This window comes from Solea solea, chromosome 3 (genome assembly GCF_958295425.1).
Source record: "Solea solea chromosome 3, fSolSol10.1, whole genome shotgun sequence".
NCBI lineage: Eukaryota > Metazoa > Chordata > Actinopteri > Pleuronectiformes > Soleidae > Solea > Solea solea.
This window is the reverse complement of record NC_081136.1, coordinates 9,765,525-9,781,772: the sequence shown is the minus strand read 5'-3', so window position 1 is coordinate 9,781,772 and position 16,248 is coordinate 9,765,525. Positions and strand designations below refer to the sequence as shown.

The window sequence follows — 16,248 nt, the reverse complement described above, 5'->3', positions numbered from 1 at the left end:
CTTCGGGCATTTTTTAGAACCCGAGTTTAAATGTTGTGACTTTTTCAGTATCAGAGACAGCCCTGCGTGAAATTATTTGGTGATGGAAAAAAAGAAAAAGAAAATTTAAAAGGAACCACACTATAAAGATGACGACGGTCGTAATGGCAATCATCTATATCGGCATCAGTACCGCAGAATACAGCAAGGAGCAGTACAATGCAAATTCCATTTGTGGAATGAGAGAAATGAGATTAGTTTTATGGATGGAAGAATACTATTGAAAAAGGTGACAGATCCAAAGTGCTGAGACAAGCTACTAAGTGTACACACACAGAGCAATGTTGACACTACAGCCATTAACATGCCAGTGTCTTTGAGCAATCCATAAGTGGGAATAATGCATACTTGCACTGTGGATGTACAGTATGTGTGTCTCTGCGAGTGTGCCAGGCTTACTGATTGAACAGTTTGTATAACTGAACTTCACCGTATAGATTCCACTGAGGTCACAAGGACAATGGTGTTTGCTTCAGTTGCCCTGTTCCCTCTGTGCCTAACTCATCGTTTCTTCTTTACTTTTCATCACTAGCTCTCACTGTCGCTCCTCTCTGAAGCACTGAAGCTGCTACATGCTTCAAAGTGCTGGTCAAAAGATCAGACAGAGTCAGAAAGTCATAGAAATTTTATAATGCCTTGAAACTGAAATCCAGACATGGACACATGGATGCAGATTCACCGCAGCAGAGGCTGACCAGGTCTGCCACAATTTAATGGCGTACAGGGCTCACAAACGTTTTATTTCTTCAGTCATGTTGGTGCTCCAAATAGCTCTGTATACAAACAATGCAAGAGCTCCTTTTTTTGTACCACTCTGTCTTTTTAAATAAGCTGCACTGCATGTGTTCAACACTCAACAGGAAATACTGAATGGACAACAGTGAATGTTTTAGCTGAATTTGTTTCTCACAAACTGCAAAATGTGAAGTCACTCAATTTTGTATTTTGGGCAGAAAATAGCTCATATATTATTAATAATGAGCTTTCAGACTCACATCACCACCAAGACCAGGATTTATTGTCAGATAAACATTCTTAAATTGAGTAAACATCTTCAATCTTCAAGAGAAGGATCACAGACGGAACTGAATATACAGCAGCTTCAGGCCACCTTAACCTTTGTTAGGCTGAAAGTCATTAAATAATTGGCTGTGCGCATTCTTTTTTTTTTTTTTTTTAAATTGTGTCTGCAAAAGCATTTATTGAACACTGCTGTTCAATACTGTAGATCCTGCAAGATTATTGGTATGCTGGTGCAAAATATCATCAAAAGCAGATTTCCCACCAATCCCACTCACCAGCATCATAACATCATGACTCCTTGAGGTAGCGCTTATCACATGAATGAGGGTGATGTAAAAGGCAGATAACTGACAGTTAACAGCAGGTAAATGGCAGACAGTGGTGAAAACAATACACTTCCTCCAAATCGTGGATGTTTTTCCTGCTAATTTAAGGTTACATTGTATTCTTAGGTTTGACAGACATCACAGTGCATCACTACAATTATGTTAAACTATATCAACTACTGCAAAATCAATATATTGTGATATTATTTTTAGGGCTGCAACGATTACACAATTATAATCTACTAAATTAACCATCAAATATTTTATATCATTAATTGAGTCCCCGATTATCATCGGGGACTGGGTCATTAGCTAGTCCTTTTCGAACGGGGAATGTCAGGAGTGTCAACTGTTTTGTCCACTTGACATTTATGGCACATTACAACCTATAAAGAGACAGTATTTATCTGTATTTAAGTCAGGTTACAGTTTGGCAGTTCTCCAGAAACGCCGAAAAAAATCATACATTATGACTTACATCCTATACAGCAGAAGCAAACAACTTTACAGTCCAATCATAACACAAAAGTTGTCTTCTTTCACAGTAATTGGCTAGACTTTGTAGCTGCGGTTAAGACTTACGTTCGGACTTTGAGAAGACAGTGAAGCCCTCCTGAACAAGGACATATTCAGAGGACCATTGTATACTGTGCTGTAAGGGGTATACACCACTTCCTCTTACCCACATTCTCAGTTTCATTAAGGCAGAACAGTGTGAACCAAGAGCCCCCGTTGTCTGTCAAACATACAGCACACAGCATGGTCCTATATGTATCCACTCACACACACACACACACACACACACAGGCTACTCTGCTGCCTTGGGTAAAATATGTGTTTGGACAGATGCGAAGTGAGAAGAGAGATAAGAAGTAAGTAGCGGGAAGAAGGCGGTAATGCTCAGGTTTTAAGATGAGGGGGATAAAGAGGCAAAGATCAACGGAAGGAAAAAGTGGGCGGCTGAGGTTATAGAGGTCACAAATGAATATCTTTGAGGTAAAATAATGGATACCTGACAGGGGAGACTGAACTAAGACTGAACGTAAGACTGTCTCGACCCAGCCTCATGAATTTTTCTGACTATATTTTCAAACTTTAGTACTTCAACCTCATTTTTTTTACCTTATTTTCAGTAGAAAATGTGTCTTGGCATGGAGTAAAAACATTAGAAAGGGAAAAATGCAACAAAAACATTTTATGTCAAAATTCTTTTTTTTGTTTGCTTGTTCAAATGTAGTACATTGGTTGTACAAATGAGCAGCCTGTACAAACGTTCATTCAATAAGAAATGAACTGACCCTGACATATCAGCGATTAAGGATAAATGTTAAACTGTAATAATAGTTTCATTGATAACAATAATAATACCATAATAGTCAGAATATAATACAAATTAATTGGAGTGCAGTACCCGGTTAAAACACTGATAGTCGCAGTTTTACATCATTTGCTCACAGCCCCTTTGAAATAAGTTTTACAGTACACAAACTATGTACTTTTTTCCAAAGGTGCTATTCTGAAAAGATGAGATGGGCAGAGATATCTGATAGAGAGATGACACAGGGGTTGTTAAACCAGCAAAATATAGCACAACAAAGTGTGCTATATTTGTTGCTTTTAATGACATCTGGGGAAAATAAATTAATCACTACACTGGGGTGACTGGACATTAAAGCAAAAATATCCAAGAAATAATAAGGGGATGTGAAAGGGCAGAAAAGTCTCATCAGTGAAAAGTGAACAGTGAATGATTTGTTTTCCAAACATGCCAATTATTCTGACCACTGTTGGCCATAATAACATTTTTCCTAATTTGTTCCTTCTTTGTTTTATTACTGGTAGCACATTTAAAAATCTTGGCAAAAATCCTGTTTAGTCAGTGGAATAAGAAATAAACATAAATAAACATTTCTGTCTTTGGATTGTATTCAAAGGTTTATAAATGTCATGAGAGAATTAAATGTAAAATTAGTATTTACAGTTATGAGCTTGTGTTTATTTCATTTTTTTTTTTCTTCAAACATAAACCTTCCAGATCTCCATATGAACACTTCAAAAGATAGTTTTTCTTTTTCTCCAAACCAGAGTAAAACTGGGTTTGAGTTTTTATGTGTTGTGATTAGATATGTAAGACATCATGTCTGAATGCTGGAGTCGATGTCCCAGGCCATTTCTGATGAGAATGATAACGACATTATTGATCAAAAGTATAAATAAGGGCCAGGAGCTTGGATCTAAAGTTAAAGTTAATTAATTCTGTGTTTATGCTTCAGGTCTGCTCTCATCCAGCACCGAGCCAGACAAGTCAACTGTAAAGTTGTGAGAAAAGCTTGTCAACAAAACCAAAAATTGCCAACTGTGCTGATGAAAGGGTCACACAGGAAGTGATTAAGAGTCTGAGACGGTGATTAAGTAGATATGTTGGGGGGGGACTGGACCTGTGGACAGAGACAAACGAACATACCGATGCTCTCTCACACACTTGCCTCATTGAAATTAAAGTTAACCTCATCTGGATCAATGCTTTCAGCTTTGAGGAAGGACTATTCAAACAAGCCTTTGCTGTAGGAAAAAAAATAATCTCAGACTCCAACGACATTATTGATTTCTGTGACATCAAGATTCATCAAGTTCCTTCTTTTCTAAGTTGATATTGTTCTAGCAAGGCTCGCCTGTCTGCAGCACTGAGCACCAAGCAGAGTTAATATGATCTGATCTGCACTATAGCTTGTCTCTCCAACGCATGTTACAGTCGCGCAACATGCATGCAGCGCGACTCACATGTCACTTCTGATTTATACCCACCAACAGCTGGAACAGGAATTTTCTCTGTGATCCATGATGCCCTCTCACTTTGTAAAGCATTGCTGTGTGGGTGAGTACTTCACCTACAAGATATTTTCCATATGTACCTTGGAATTGTGAGCATTTTTTTGTCTGTGTGTGTGTGTCTGAGCAGTTTGACAAGGACAAATGGCCGTTCTCCTCTGCTACCATGCTCAATATGAGGTGTTGTCCTGTCTGCATGGGATCCTCAATGTGACTCAGACCTTGGAAATACAACAAAGCTAGGAATCACACAGGGAAGATAGATGACTTTCTTCAGCCTAAAAATATGAAATTCTTGTGTGTTTGTCTGAGAAGGAATACTGGTACTCCCCTGTCGGAAATAAATGTCAGAGAAAGATAAATAAAGATATCTCTACATGCTTTTATTGCCTATTGTTATTGTGTATTCCTTATGAAAAAAACCTTCCTGCTGTGGAGACTATGTATATGATAATGTGGCTGCATGTCTGGAATCATATCAACTCTTCAAAATACAGCACTACACGTGTTGTGAGAGCTTGTCTTTTTGTGTAAGCCCTCCATCACATCTGTCTATATAATCATCTTAAAAACCTTGAGCCAAATGGTTTATTATTTTCCTGGAGAGGAGTCCAAACTGAGGTCTGGGAAGATGTTCACTTCTTTCTTCATCTCATTCTGGCATCTCTTAGATATTTTGAAATGTCTCATTTTAAAAAAGAAAAAAGAAAAAAGGAAAATAACATGTAATTGCCAGTTAAATGAGACTCATTTATCATATGTATAATTCCCCTTTAAAATGCAAGGCTATGTGTCAAAGCTAATTAAGCTTTACAATAATTACAGGACACCTAGTAAGGTTTACACTAACTCTGTTTATCTTAAGTGCTCCAGAATCCATAGAAAGGCCTCTTATACGTTTTTGTTTAATGAACCTTGGTCTGTTGACAGATTTGTCCTTCTTAGACTAAATTCACATGAATCTGCTTGTCTTTTATAAAATGTTACCATGCTTTCATCAAAGTAAGTATCGTAATACAGTAACAATGTGAATGGAAAGCTGCTTCTTTGAAAAAAATAACTTGGTCCAAACAGTAGGAAGAGTAGAGGGTTTTTCTATGTTTGCTGGATGGCAGCTACTATAGAAGTGTGTGTGTGTGTGTGTGTGTGGGGGGGGGTATGCTCTTTCTGTGCATTATAGCAACCTGCAACTTTTTATCTCTGCCAAGGAGGTTGTGTTTTTGGTGCTGTTTTTTTTTTTTAGCTTTTCCATCTGGCTGTTTTTCTGTGAGTGTTGGCAGGATTACGCAAAAACTACTGAACCGATTTTCTTGTTACTTAGTGGAAGGGTTGGGTATGGCCCAAAAAAGAACCCATTAAATTTCAGGATGGATGTGATTAAGAGGGTGAATACAGACGATACCACCCCCCCCACCCCAACACACACACATACTTTCTTTAACATTGAGAGATATGGTGTTTTACGTGATGGTGTATGTGCTCTTGGAACACGTTCTAATTTTACCTGACAATACGAGCTTCAAAATAATTTCAATGGGTCACTGACATAACGGGGAGAATGATTCCTCTTTCATTGCCACCTTACACTATGCGAGTTAAAGTACAGCTTTAGCTTTAATGCAATGTAAACTTGTATGACCCCATAACTCACCTGGAGAAAGAGTAAGTAGGAACGTTTGCAAATACTATGCTTCAAGGACATTTAGTCCACTTTTTTGTGTGCAGCTCACATTTTGCTCCTGGAGCTTAAACACAGTAAGAGACAGCAGAGAGGGCCAACTCATTAGATACAGCTGAAGACTTGGTTGGCTAAATCTCATACATTCATCTTGGAGTGGCAGAGAAAAGACAAGCAATTCATACAGACACTTAGAAAATGTATTATCCGCATTATCTTGATTTTTCTGGACAGCTCTCCCAACAGCTGGAAGAACCATCATCGTTGGCATGGCTTACTGTGTCATTCCTCAGAGCAGTCAGATTGCTCAATGGGGTGTGATCATCAGATCCAGAAAACACACAGAGGCAAACACAAACACATCTCACACATAAAGTTTTAGCAAACAGCTGAACAAGGAGGAATTTCAAAGCTAGACCATCACACTGCTGAGTGTTGCTGTTTGGAAACAGTTCTGCTGGCGAGCATTCTAGTATCCCTCAAGCTCCAGGTCTCCACAACAACAGTCAACCAACTAATGAAAATGAAACCGCAGTGCATCACCTGCAATCAACGAGCAACCAATGTGCACATAGGAACTTTGATGAGATATAGAGACACCTCAGTGAAGATCATGCATTTAAAATAAAAAAGGTAAAAATCTACTGACTTAAAAGCTTATTTCATTATAATGTAAGTGGCAGTGCACTATAAAGTATGAGTATTTTCAGTCTATGTATTTACCATAGTGGGCATGTGTTGTGGTGAGCAGGAAACTGAATTTCACACAGTAAGTAAACCTAATCTTTTTAGTCCTCAAACAGCAACAATTCTCTGATGTGATGAAAAATATCAGATGGATCTACGACATGTGAGCTCTAAAGGCCGTTTTAGGAAGCACAGACATTCTCAGAGTGTGGCATTTTTTCCTTCTACCTTTCTAAAGTGTATTTTGCATTCCCTATTGTAGCACTGCAGAGTAGCGGGGAGCTTGTTACATAGTGATACCATAAGTTCGATTGTAACCAATACAACAAGAACGTCTCATTAGCTCTGCCCCTCTGGTTTGAATTACTGCAGACTGGCCTCACCCAGAGAGCATCAGGCCAACATTCTGTACATCCAACACTTCTATATTCAAATTATGGGATAAGAGAGCACGTTCCCACTGATATTTAACATACTGCTGTCTCCTCTCACTGTATCTTCTTGTACAGGTTTGGCTATGTACAGTATAAATCACTCCTCTCTCCCTTGCTTGCTCTCCGCACTGCTGGACTTAATTCCTGCTGAGAGTAATTTTGCTCTCACTCAAAATTCCACATCCAGGCGCCAATCTCTGGATTTTATGGCTTTCATGGGGATGAGGCACAGTGTGCAAAATAAGCCTCTGGAGGAATTTAGTTAGTAAGGAAGGAGAGTGACTGCTCTGAGCCAGTTTAGATCTGTTTTGCAGATTCTCTCTGTCTCTCTCATGTGCTCTGCCTGTTTACCTAGAAAGGCGGAAACACACTGCCAAGCTTTTGACTTTGGGCTTCACAGATCTTGACATTGGCTTGATGTCAGCATGGTCTTAAATCCTAGGAGAGAAGCGCAGTGGCAACTCCTGCCAATGAGCATTAAGTTTTCATTAGGCATGCTCAACCTTCCGCGGCTCCAGCTGCCCCCGGCAACCCATCCCATGGGTTTATTATTGTTTTTGAACTACAGGCCAACCGCAAACCATCTACGGAAGCTATATAGTTTGTGTGTGCCTCCATGCACTTTATCTGTATGTGTTAATATGACTGTCATTTCCACTATATTTACCAGTGGTTAATTCCTATTGATCCCCGGTGAACTGTTAAATGACTGCAGATCAAAAGACAAACATATTCACGCATACACTGGGGCACACACAGGCTTGAACCTACACACATAAACACACTTCTCCCTCTGGTCATAACTGAGCGCTGTGCTGAAAGTCAGCACTGCATCCATCTTTCCCATTTTATGACCTTTGTAGGGTCTGACACCAGATTCCCCCCAAACAGCCGACGCATCACAGCCTGGACTGCAGCCAGGCTGCTTCCATTGCTGCAATTATTTCTAACACAGGCCTGAAAATGCAGAAGACAAGATGATGATAGCTGAGGAGCCAGAAAAAACAATGGGCAGTGAGGGTGAATGAGAGACTGAATGAAAGAGATAATTGGAAAAGAGCAGCCATTAAAAGCCAGAGTAGGAATGTAAATACAGGTGTTGATGATATAAATATTATGTCAAACAGAGTAATGGGGGTGAAAGTAAAGGGTGAGTGGAACTCTGTGATTTCCATTTTTTTTTCCTTGTACTTGTGTCTCCAACAGAAACACAGCACAGCAAGGTCAGAGATGTTGTATACAATGTGCGAGAATCTCATAACCTAGTCGTGCATGTTGACTTGACCTAAATACTTTAGTCTGCTGAGATTAAATGTGTTCTGTACACAGGCATTGCATTGTAGCTTCAGTTAAAATTTGACATGATGATAAATGTTTAATAGAACACACTGAATTCATAATTAAGTGTGATTGTAATCAAATGAGCTTAGTTAGTATAGAACGACTGCGTGTGCTTAGTGCACTGAAACCAATAACCCTCATTAGGCCCACATCTTCACCGTAAACTAGACTTAATTCACTTGTCACACTTGTTTACTGAACACGAGAACAAACAGACACTCGCACACATTTTTGTTTAGCAGTTTTTAAGAAAACACTCTTCCTCTAAACTTCATCTGAATCCTTTTCCTTAATGACTAGATTAGACTAAGTGCACTTTTTTGACTGATGACGTTTTAATGTTGCAGTCTCTCAACATAAATGCTGTGGGTTCGCCTGATGCACACTTGATGAGACAATGGACAGTGAGGACAAAGACCTCTCACACAAAATCCACTGCAGTGACTGGAAGGTACCATTATTGCTTTACCATTATAGCACAGGCCATATACAGTCCCTCAGTTGAATCAAAGAAAATAATAAAAACAATGTGCATTTGTGGCTTCAAAGCCACATAAAGCCTTGTTTCACCAGCCGAGAAAAGGAAAACATTTAACTGAAGATGTTTGACAGACTATTCATTCCGATAAGCTATTATAAAAAGGAAAAATAAAATGTTTTCACATATGCACGTACAATCTTATTTGGCAAATGTCTCGAGGGGTATCACTGTTTAATTCATGGAGAAACATCAGGTACGAAGCCCACTGGCATTATCTTTGCTTGTGCTTCCACTTGACCTTAGACTGGGGCTTTTACTGTGTTATGAGCATTTGCTGCATGCTTGGCTAGGCAGATGTGCACCGACTCGATCAAAGAGACACACATACTGTATACAGAAATACATTTTCACTCTCTTTATGGGAATCAAATTTTTAAGCGAGTGTGTACAGAGCCAGAGCTTAGAAGCTTTGTATACATACAGTATGAGGCTTTCAGGCTGTCACTTGGACAGCAGACCACATTATGACCTTCATGTGATGAGGGGGATAGAGAGGTTCTGAAACTTTTTGGGGGTGCTTATTGGTGTTTTCTACCATAGCACTGCTCTGTGACGCCAGGCAGATTGGCTCAGACAGGCAGTTGTTTCAGGGAGCACTGTTTGGCAGAGCACACATTTTCAATATCTGATGATTGTGTTCATGAGAGGCTTAATCAGCATTGCGTGAGCTCATTTGGCAATGTCTTAAATGTAACAAACATTTGTTTAGATTTAAAAGTTGCAAACCAGCTATGGTTGTGGCCATGCTACTGATGTCACGAACTCTGATGGTTAAAACCCAGAAAACTTTCAATATCGTATATATTAATGCCAGGTGTGTTAAATAAAAGTGAACCTTTACCATTAGGATCCTCTGCACCGGTGTTTTAAAGTCTCGTTCTGTCCAGGCCTTCTCACCAACTCATCTCAAACATGGAACATCTGGAATGCCTTGAGATCGCAGTGTCCATCAAAGTGAATATGAATCACCTGGCGGAGAAGTAAAAGGGACAAGACATTCGAGGGTCAAAGAAGAGAAGATCTGGTTAGGACCATAAATAGTAAATGCTCCAGCTCAGCAAACAAAGAATGTTTGTATTATGATTTCATCAAAACTGTTGTTGATTACATTGTAGCAAATATATTTAAAGCCGCAAAGCCAATGAGAAGCAGGTGCTTTAAGAAAAACACTTCTTTCTTTTCTCATGGGTTTCAAGTTGAAAGTAGTTTTAGAAGGGCAGACTATCGCTTTGATTTATAGCCAACACCTGATTGGCCCTGACCCAAAGACGAGGGTACAGGCCGGACTGGACTTGGACTTTTAATGCCTCTGGCTCAATCTCTTTGTGACTAGTGTTATTCTTTCCTCCATAAACAGGAGCATATGAAACAAGGCATTGCATTAACGTCATCAATCTGCCTCCGTGGCCTTTCCAACACGATGTGTGACATTAAATTTGACAGCTTGTTGTGTGAAGACATGCATGTCGCTTAGACAGCAAAATGTGTGTGTACATGTACAGCATGTGTAGCACAGGACAACTTTGAACTAGGAGAATTTACACTATCCCCCATAATTGAGTTATTTACACATTTATTTATAATGCTGACAAAAATACAATAATTATGACAACACTTAAAGAGAAGTGAGTTTAAATAGCATAGAGATGAATAGTTCAATTCTCCAAAACAAATCGTCTATGCTGCTGCGGGGTGAGAGATTGGATTTTCATCCACTGAGCACTAGGTATATGATTTGTGTTGCACAGTATTACACACCTGCATTGCATAGAGTGCATACCAGTGTCAATACTGCTCTGTGGAATTGTTCCACTCCGCTACAAGGCTTTGGCTGGGTTTTTTTGACATGTTTTCTGGATGTGGTACACAAATCAGTTCCATATGAGGATGTTATCATCATGTTTGTAAATCAGCACGTACACTTCGCTCTCTGTCCTTGTGCCTGTCCAGTCTATGAATTCATTTAGCGCTGTATTTCAAATTATGCTTGCTGATTGATCTGTTAACATACAAATTTAGGACAAATTATTCTATTTTCTTTTTTTTTATAGTTTTCCCCCATAAAAATACAATGAAAAAATAGCTCCCCCAAAAATTGAGGACAATCTAAGAGACAACTGCCCTGGGCTTTCTTATTTATGAGAAAGTGGTTATAAGCTAAAGCTACACAGATCAATGTACAATCATTTAGAAAACTTAGAAATAGACAACATTAACACATTTAAATTCACATTATACATTCAAAAATATGTTCTTTACCAACGTAATGAAACCTAGAAATAAGGTAAAGTTATTAAAATTAACAGAACCACTTTTGCCAATTAATTTTTACTGATCCTCTGATTTAATTGTCTGGGTGTTTAACAAAGGTAGATAAGCAAGTTCACTGTTTCACTGTTCACTCAAACATACCAAAATACATTTAATTATATTTTACTGTTAAATTAAATTTTAATATTAGGTGACATTTTAAAGTCACTCGTGGATAAAGAGAAGGGAAGGTTTACTACATTCTCATCTCATCATACTCTTAGTACAAACTTTTTGCTCTCGAGACTATTTTAATTGAATTGAACTCTTATTACTTTTAACAAATTTAATATAAAAACAATACATTCCATTAATCTGTGGAACTCATTGCAGGAAAAAGGCATTTTTGATTCAAATATAATTATACTATTTTCAGTGTATGAATCAAATAAAACCACACAACAATATTAAAATCAGGTGTTTTTCTATTGGCCTATTTGTTATTACTTTAAAACCTCAAAGCTACAACTAATTGGAGGACAGTTCCTTTTTCAAACCCAATTAGACTTTATAATTTTGTAGACCGTAGGCAGTCATAAAATGTCAAAGAGATACAACATGAGCAAAACCACCTTTTACACCAAGACAGTGCAGTGTTAGGAAATGGGGAGTAAACTTTGAAGAAGCAAGAGGAACTGAGGAAATAAGACAAAGAAAAAAAAAAGTAAGAAGAAAAATAATAGTTGCTCGAAATCTCTCCTCATTTCAAAGAGAAGAACAAAATGGAGGTCAACTCAACCATATCTGTGTACAATTAGAGCCCCCCCCCCATTGTTGTTAATTTTTGTTGTGCATCCGGATAGAGATAATAATGTTAAACAGAGTATGAGCACTCGTTTTTTTTTGTACAAATGTTGATTTTGTGTATGTGTGTGTGTGTTACCAGAGGCAAGGCAGTAACAGCTGTGTTTAATAGTGACCAAGCCGCCAAGGCTACAGCTGGACTGAAGCCACAGATAGAGAAAACTGCTGCTGGGGAATCAAGACAGGGAGGTTTCGGTCTGGCTAAGTCTGGTTTAGTCTGGGTGGGCACAAGTATTGAAAAGCAGACAAGCTCTGTGATAGTCTGAGGGCTCATTTATAAAGGGCGTCTTTTGAACAACAGATCATCAGCACATTCCAGTCACTGAGACATTTTCTTTGTGTATGTTTTCACAAACATGGCGGTGTGCTTTAATGTTCTATTCTGTTCCGGCCTGAAGTCTACACTGGTGTGAAAAAATCTCAGCTTACACTGACCTTATTTCACCATTTAAGTGTAAACAATGTTGGTGGTCTACTTTTATCCCTGTTAATGTAAAAACCTTTATGTTATGATCTTCATGATGATCTTCAGATGTTGGGTTTTGAACCGTCCAACTTTGAATTACTGGACAATCCTGGCCAGTGTACTGCATATCAAAAGTAATTCTTCTTCAGAGCCTGAGAAAAGGAAACTTCTTCCTCTAGGTGGTGTTGAACACTGCAAGGACTTTTCAAGGAGGAACCTGTTGATGTGAATATAAAAATAACGAAAAATTTATTCAAACCCAAGGGGAAAAAACATGATTTTTATGCAGCAGGCATTTTAGCCAGGATTGGAGATAAAACAAAATGGAGTGGTAAAAGGTTTTGGGGTGGGCGAGATATCTAGATTGGCTCTTGGAATTTTGTGGAGTTATATTTGAAAAATGACAAAGTTGGAACTTTAGCTGACCATTTTGCATAATTTTCTCACAAGCAAGCAAGCACACATGACCACCGTGTGACTAACCTTCAACTAACAACAATAACATAATCAGCTTTAACCGAAATTGGGGACATAATTAGACAAGATGTCCCTAATTCATTAGTCTTAGTCTTGTAGCTAAAGGTCACCTATGACAGAGGCATACACACAAATTCATTGATGTGGATATGCATGTGGTCCTCTGTCAAGTTTACATTACGGTTCCAATGCTGCCACACCAACCTAGATTTGTGGACCCTGGGGTTATTGACATGGTTCTTATTTGATCTACATCTAACAGAAATATACACACCCGCTTGACACAAGCAACTATGATAACTTTCTATTTTGTGTGACTTACAATTCAGTACATTGCCAGTAGATACTTCTTGACCCAGATTTAATCTAAAAAGTAATAATAATAATATTGTCCCTAATAATGAAGAGCGGATGTAAATGCTTATAGTTAGTATGAGTAGGTAGTAAAATAGTTGTTATTTAATGCCGGTTTGCCTTCCGTCTTAAAATGTCTTCATTCTCTTTACACATGAGACGTATACAAATATAGCTGGGGTACTGCTGCTTGTGCTTGGCAGAATAAGAAACCATCTGTCCTCCTCTATTCTTTCTGCCATCGTGTTTGTGTTTCAGTTAAGCAAATCACATCACAGAGCTACGGTCACTCAGGTCTTCTGCTGTCAGACGACTAGACAAGGAATGTCTTCGTTAAGGTTATCAAGGTTGATACAATACGGTCTACAGCAGGGTTGAACTCTGAAGCAGAGGGTCACAAGGTGAGTACAAGCAGGTCACTCAGGTCTGGCCTATTGTCTGGGACCAGGACAAGACCATGTAAGCTTCACAGTGACTTTTATAAGTGTCTTATTAAAACACTGTGCACGTAATCCACGGTCTCCTCTGTGGTGTGTTTGTCAGGCTACGATGCAGAATTCAGATTGTGAAAAAAATCAATGGATGAATTGCACAAGAAAAGATATGAGACAAACGGGGAACAAAAGAGTACTAGTGAGTGTAAGGGTTGGAAAAACAGAGAGGAAAAAGAGCAAGACACTGAAAATCTTGAGAATCTTTACTCAGGAGAGAGGTATTTATTCTATGAGTGAAAACAAAAAGTTGGTTAAGCATGAGAAAGAGGCTTGCAGTGAGTGCAGGAAGCTGAGACACACCTCTGAGCTCTCAGAAAGCTCAGAAATCAACGGAGGGTGGATAATCTACAAACCAAGACTATTGTGGGAAAAGTGCTTTTGCTTTACGAGGATATAAATGATAAACTGGGCTGTTCTCTATGGTCCATTTGAAGGGTGGAGGGTGGTGAACATCTGATGTAGATGGGGCATGGCAAACTACAGAGACTAGCCAGGTACTTTCAAAATACAAGAGATCAAGGGAGAGAGGGTCTAAGTGATGCAAGTGTGAAAGCATCTCCACAAAACCCATGTGCATAAATACATCGGTAAAAGAAGACAATCATTAATCACAGAAGTGATTAAATAGATCACATTTAAAGCAAAACTGGTCACACACAAATGCAGCGAAGCGGAAGGGGTGTATTGATTTGACTAATTTCAATGTGCTGAGTCGCTATGAAACACCTGCCTCAGACACAAGCGCAGCTGTTTGTCTTGGCAACAACATCGCACCCCTGCAACCCCCGATGACCCCAATCCATCATCCGCACTGCTCACTCACACACACACACATACCTGTGAGCAAAGCAGACATATACACACATACACACACACACACACACACACACACACACACACGCTCCAGACAAACCCCTTTTCTCAAGACCATAAGTGATGTGTCAGATGACTGAGGAAGGGACAGGGTGAGTGTGAATCCCTTGAGAGTCAGGTCTTCACCTTTATGACTTTACCTTTTAAAATGTACACACTGACTTTGTGTATATATGGAGTATGCATATGTAAATACATATTGTATGTGCTGCCGTATGGACACACATACATATATGAATATACGATATATAGAAATGAACACATGGTACATCCACACACACAGAGTCATCCATCTTTAACCATGTTGTTCAGATGAAACATCAAATGACCTGCTGTCATGGCAGCTCTGAATGACAATGAGAGGGCGTTTCATCACACTGCGCTCCAGAGGGACACCAAAGGCAGATAAATGACACGTGCGCACAAATACACACACAGATGTGTGGTACTTTAAGGTCACTTATCTGGGGGACTACTAACTATGCATTTAATGTCAAATTTATGGACATGCACATTCATATAGACAGGCTGTCTAGACACAACACTAATTTGATGCACTTTAAGTTTTTAAGCAATGGACAGCAGCCATTAGCCGGTATGGAGATGAAACATCTCAAAGCTGTGTGTTTGTGTGAGCTGCAAAATGCCGGGGGAATTTAATTTTAGCAGTCTATTAAATATTTCATGTATTTAACAAGTTAATTTATAAACTTCTTTTTAAATTGGTTCTTTTCTTTACTTGTTTTTCTTTCAAATTTTAAAGAGACTATTTCTATTAAAGCTTGCTCTACCCATCAGTTCTACGTTGTATGTATACACTGAATAAATGGCATGTTAAAATTTACTTTTGAAAAAACTACACTGCAATAAAAGGTTAATCTGCAGAGCATCAGTGACAACAGACAAACTGCTTTAATACAAACAAAATGGTAACGGTGTAACCAGACACCACGTACAATGATCCATTATGACTTGAAAAATGACCAAAACAGATGACAAAGCAGCCTCGTCTGGATGTTTGTGAACTAGCATAATGGAGGTGTTATTTTATCTTTGCTTAGTGGGCAGAGCACTCAGTGAGAGTGAAGGAACAAGACAGATTCTTAGCCATGATGCATTTATCTCCATTACTCCCAGCAGCGGTTGCAACGAATAATCGATTATTAATCGGTTATTAAATTCATCGACGACTATTTTGATAAGCGATTTATCAGTTTTAGTATTTTATTCAAAAACTAAAACAGGTTTTCAGATATTTCCACTTCTTGTACGTAAATCATTTTCTGGTTTCTTTACTCCACCTAACAAAGAAAACAATAAAACTGCATCATTTGCTAAATATTTTAGGGACCAAATAATAGATTACTTGAGAAAATAATCGACAGATTAATCAATTATAAAAAATAACCGGTAGTTGCAGCCCTCGTTGTAGCAAAACCAAACATTTAAAATCAGAGAGCCTAGGAAATTCAGACCAATTATCAAAATTAACCTCTCATAACAAAGTCAGTTATTTTCTCAGGAGAAAGAACAGAGGGGAGAAGACGGTCTTTAAACCTGCTCTTTAAAAAC

General features: G+C 38.7%; 1 long non-coding RNA gene across 5 annotated transcripts in view; it reads right to left on the bottom strand.

Moving 5' to 3' along the window:
- Window positions 1–16,248, bottom strand: part of LOC131455775 (uncharacterized) — a 128,132-nt gene that overhangs the window by 84,747 nt on the left and 27,137 nt on the right. For all 5 annotated transcript variants that reach the window (XR_009239836.1, XR_009239838.1, XR_009239837.1 and 2 more), the window contains exon 5: window positions 9,740–9,867. This is a non-coding gene — a long non-coding RNA (uncharacterized LOC131455775). The remainder of the gene's footprint in view (window positions 1–9,739; window positions 9,868–16,248) is intronic.